The sequence below is a fragment of the Castanea sativa genome, chromosome 4, assembly GCF_040712315.1.
Source record: "Castanea sativa cultivar Marrone di Chiusa Pesio chromosome 4, ASM4071231v1".
Lineage (NCBI taxonomy): Eukaryota > Viridiplantae > Streptophyta > Magnoliopsida > Fagales > Fagaceae > Castanea > Castanea sativa.
In genome coordinates, this window is record NC_134016.1 from 27,946,703 (window position 1) to 27,952,256 (window position 5,554).

Here is a 5,554-nt window from a genome sequence, read left to right on the forward strand (position 1 = left end):
TTCTCTGTCCATCAGAGTATATCTGGGAGCAAGGGAGCAAAGCTTGCTTCAAGCGGACAGCATTACGCTTAAGCCATATACCCTAGCAAACCATGGCAAAGCGGTCAACAATAGTAGAGTCTCCTGCCTTTAAAAAACCCAAGAAGAAATCTTTAAAGCTTGCAAAACGAACACTGATGTGTGGCCTTGCAGAAGCCATGTTCCCACCAAATTTCCTTGACCCTTTGGCAGCCTCGGACTGCGTGAACAGTGTCTTCCATCTCCGCTTCACATACTTCACAGATGGCATTATTGGTGACTTTCCTCTTGAACAGATTCAGTTTGGTAGGCAGAGATTCATTGCAGGCCCTCCAAATTAAGTGTTTAACTTGGAACATTTAAGCTCCATATTTTCCTCCAAAAATCTGAGTGTGCCGCTGGATTCGAGTTTCCTGGTTTAAGAGCTGCTGCCTTCTCTGCTAACAATTTATAAGCACTTTTAGTCCAATAAACACCTTGAGACGTACCTTTCCAAAGCAGCTCATCATTCACCCAGCGATTACTAAGCGGCAAACTCAAAATTGCTTGAGCTTCATGGGGGAGAAATTCAGTTGTAATACGGTCCTCCAACCAAGAATGGCCCTCCTTATCAATCAAAGTGCAGACTTTGGCAATATTAGGCAAGCTTTTCTGAGGTGAGATAACTTTGCTAGAAAACTGATCAGGCAACCAATTATCTCGCTGGATTTTCATTGTCCGTCCATCTCCAATCCGCCACCTGGAGTCTAAACTAATAACTAGTCTAGCTTTGAGGATGCTTTGCCAAGCATAGATGTTATTTGCTTGATTTGGTGCTAATGTAGATACTACGTGAGAAAGTTCCATAAAAAAAAATATATTTTTATATATAACGTATATATTTAATTATAACCTTGCAGCAAAAAAAAAAAAAAATTATAAAAAAAAAGTCATGTCAACGACCCATTTCATTCCTTAATGGGTAATTTTCACAAGACGTGAGTACTTTAAATTCATCATTTTACCACAGTTGGTGACCAAGTGGAAATTAAGTTGCTTGAGCTTATTTACATCAATTGGTCGTAAAATCACAAAATTTTATAAATATACTTAAAAATATCAATTTTTTACCAAGATTTGTTAAAAAAGATTGTCTAATCAGAGTTAATAAGGTATTGTGTCTTAAAGAACATAAAGTTCCTTTCGTTTTACTAGCTCCGACATCGAATTAGGGTCAAATTAAGGGCCAAACAATATCATAAATGGGGTAAATGAGATGTCGACGGAAAGAATATTATATGAGCTTCAATATGAAATGTTTCAAGAAATAAAGGTTGGTTTCCTTAACGAAATTGTTGTACAAATGTTTGATATGTTGGATACTAGGATTTGGTGATTTGATCCGACTTCCATGTCGTTTCACCTTTTGTATTTTGGTAGAGGCGGCCTTAAACGGTTAGAAAAGCTTAGTAATTTTCTCAAATGCTTTAACTGAGCGGGCCTTAAATAATTTGGTCTGGGCCTTAATTATTTTGGTTTTCATGGTGAGGGAGCAACACAGCATAATGAGCATATTGTATCATTTGTAGTTTTGTACGAGTGAAAGTGAATAGAGGGCCCTCCTCTAAGTGGAGGCTTAAAGCCGCTGCCTACCTGACCTACAAGTTCGACCAGCCCTAGACCAATGAAAATTATTGCTTGGATTTAAAGATGAATTTAATGCTTTATTAAATAATATTTTATACATTAAAATAAAAAAAGTTAAACTATATATATATAACCGCAATAAAAATTAATGAATTATATAACATATGTATTTTATTTCTTGAAATGTATGTAATTTTTTTTTTTTTGAGAACCTAGAAATGTATGCAATTATGCATGATAAGTCATAATTAAATATTTATTAGTTTTTAGCGTATGTCCTGTAGGCTCTTATTAACAAAACTCATAATCTATATCATTGATTGTGTATATTAGTTGATTTTGCCGTATGTAGACATAGAGTTGGCCTTAAACTTTGTGTCTTGTGTGAATTCTGCGTCTTTTCTTTATTCTTGGGCTTGTTTATCCTTATATAAACATAAGTCTCAATCTCGCCACTTAGCACTGTCATCAAACCATGACTATCATGTCAAATTTATAAGGTTGCTGGGATAATGAAAAAAGAAATTAAATTAAAAAAAAGGAGTTTAATATATTTAGACTCTTCTCTCACTAGCTTCTTCCGTTTTATTGGTAGCCATATGAAGGATGCTTTCACGGTTTAGGCAACTGCTAGGGAACGCACGTTGCTGATGCTAGCATTAAAATAGTACTCTACAAGCTTCTGTCTTGGTTAAATGCTTTCTTTGATTACTGGAATTTCAATGAAGCTTTGAGCCCATTCATGGAGAGATGGAAACCTCTCAGCATCAAGTAACTTCATGCCTCCAGCTTCTTCCATAGTATTGAGCCAATGAGCTATCCAACCTACAACTAGGTCAAGAAAACCCATCTGTTCTCCACCAAATTGCTTCTTCCCTTCAATCAGATTCTCAAGACTTGCCAGTGATTTTTGTGCAGACTCTATAGCCTTTATCTTTTCCTCTCCTTCGAGCAAGCTGCATCTCATGCTCCAAAAACACACTAAAATTCAAGAAAAATGAAGGAGAATGATCAAGATTTTGTCAGTTTATACTTTGCTGGGACAAAGCTAGGCTTCTGCCCACCAATATCTTAACTTTTCTTTGCATCTTTGACAAGGTTTATGTCTGCAATGCACCACTAGAGTGTGTGTATATATGCTCCAGGGAGTAATGAGACTAATTACATCTTGTGGCATGAGAGTCTTTTTAGTAGAGACTAGAGAGAATTCTCTATTTGGTGTGAAAAAAGTAGGAAATGAAAAAAGAAAACAAAAATGAAAGGATGGAACAAGACAAATATTTCTGTTTTTAAGTGTTTACTAGGAATGATAAAAGAAATAGAAGAAAGGAAAATATGTTTGTTTCATTTATTTTATAAAAGAAAAAGGAAGAAAAAAATATTTTATACTAAATTATTATTATGTAATATTGGTTTTGACATTATGAATTAGAGGTAAATTTATTGCATTATTTCTTAGGCAGTATCTATTTTTTCTCACCACTTTCTGTTTAAACCCTAACCTAGCTAGTACATTAATATTCTCAATATACAATAGCTTATTTGCATATGTACATCTTTTTAAAATCTTTTTAATTTATTTTATCTACAAGTAATTTTTTCACAAGTTAAGAAAATAAGTAAATCCAAACCATAGCGAATTTATGAAAGATAAACATGTTTTCGAAAGATTATTATGCATGTTAAACTATAATCCTGATAAGTAATTGATATGCTACCTATCTATTTACTAATTTTGGTAGATCCAGTACATGGGTATTTTAATTGTTTGGATTTCCCAAATATGATTGGGATGGATTTTGTGATTGTAGAATGAATAGGAGGGAAATAAGTTACTAAGTAATACTCATTGAAACCAAAATTTAGAATTTGGTAATTTCTTGGCTGAGTGATCTAGCTCTGATCAATCATGAAACTCGGCGAATCGTGTGCTAGGAAGCATGGGTACCGATTGATATGAGGCATGATATTCTTAAAAAAACTAGGATACAACATCACAGGAATACAACAACTAAATAATTAGCTAATTTATATTTATTTCAATGCATATTTTATATTTATTTTGATTTTTAAAAATAAGTAACAATTCATCAATATGTTTTAAAAAATATTTAAAAATTGAAGTAGTAGCAATAATAAAATGTTGGCTAAATCATTGATTTCATCCTTAAAATTTGCATGTAGTTTGGTTTTTGTCCCTAAACTTTAAAATATTCGTTTTTTCATCTTTACAACTCTGAAAATGTTTTAGTTTATGTCCTTCTCTCTATCTTCATTAACGTTTATCCTATATGTATTAACACAATGTTGAGAAAGCATATTTTTAACATTAAATAAACTGATTTTGATAAATATTTTTATAAAAGGATGCCATATATGAGTGGATAGATGACACCAACTAATTGGTCACAGGCACTATTGAAAGTAATAAAACACTTGCGTAAGAGAACAAACAATTAAAAAAAAAAAAAAAAAAACCTATTATGTGCGGAGCTCTTTGGGTGAAGAACAATGATCAATTCTACACATATTTTTACAATTATTTTATGTGGCAAATTTTGATTGGTTGTTTATCACTTTCACATAAACCTATCTTTTATTTTTCCCTACCACTCATTATCAACCACATTAAATAATTGTGAAAATAGGTGTGAAATTAATTGTAGACCTAAAATTTTCATGCAATATAGCACCTTTTCATAGAGGAACGATATTACATGAAAATTTTGTTATTTCCAACGATTTATGATCAATTACCTTCTCAACATTAAATTTTGCCCAAAAACGAGCCATGCCTCTCTCATACGGATCTTCAGGAAGCAAAGGGTTGTTCTTCCATATCTCCTCAATGTAATCGAGGATGACAAGGGATTCAGAAATGGGCTTGCCATGGTGCAAGAGCACTGGGACTTTCTTATGGACAGGGTTGTATTTAAGCAACAACGGACTTTTGTTCATTATTTCTTCTTCTTTGAACTCGTAAAATAGTGTTTATTATTTTACGTACTTAAAACCTATTTTATCTATTTTACCATCTAATTTTACAATTCACCTTATATCTAGTTTTTAATTTTTCATACAACTCATTAAAATAATATAAACTACACAATTAAAAAAAAAAAAAAAATCTATTCCTCTCTCTTCTCTCCCATCTCTCTATTCAATACGACTCTTTCACACTACTACCCGCCAATATCACCCACAAGGCCACAACCCAACAAAAAACAACTGAACCACCACTACAAACCCATCAAAACACCAAGACTCACCACCATAAACCTAACAAAACACTAAGACCCACCACCATCCACCCAACAAACCACCAAGAACCACCCAAAAAACCCATATCAAATCCACAAACCACAAACCACAAACTACCAGCCACCACCACCACAAACCCAGAAAAATCAACAAAACTTCTAGCCAAACACTCCAAGATCCATTCCCACCGCCGCTTTACACCCACCATAGCCACAAGAACACACATCAAAACCCCAAAATCCATTTTTTAAACAAATCCCAAAACCTAAAACAAAAAACTTTTCTTTTTTAAACCCTCAACCAAAGCAAATCTAAAAGCGCGGAAGAAAAAAAAAAGATTTTTGAAACAAATCCCAAAACCTAGAACAAAAATCTTTTCTTTCTTAAACCCTCAACCCAAAAATCCCCAATCCTCAATCAAACCCAAGCAAATCTAAAAGCACAAAAAACAAAAAAGGGAGCTTTCGGATCCAAAAAAAAAAAAAAAAGAGAGGTAGAGAAGAAAGATCGATGGCCACCAGTGGTGGTTTCGCCGTAGTGCATTATTGCCAATAATGGTGGTTATGAGTTCAACCCCTATGGGCTAAGCTCAAGAAGAGAGAGAGAGAGATGGAGAGAATAGAGGGAGAAGAGAGAGGGAGATTCACTA

At 33.8% G+C, this 5,554-nt stretch overlaps 1 pseudogene; it reads right to left on the reverse strand.

Moving 5' to 3' along the window:
* Nucleotides 1-2,263: 2,263 nt before the first annotated feature.
* Nucleotides 2,264-5,149, reverse strand: LOC142632665 (putative glutathione S-transferase; annotated as a pseudogene).
* Between the last annotated feature and the right edge of the window lie 405 nt (nucleotides 5,150-5,554).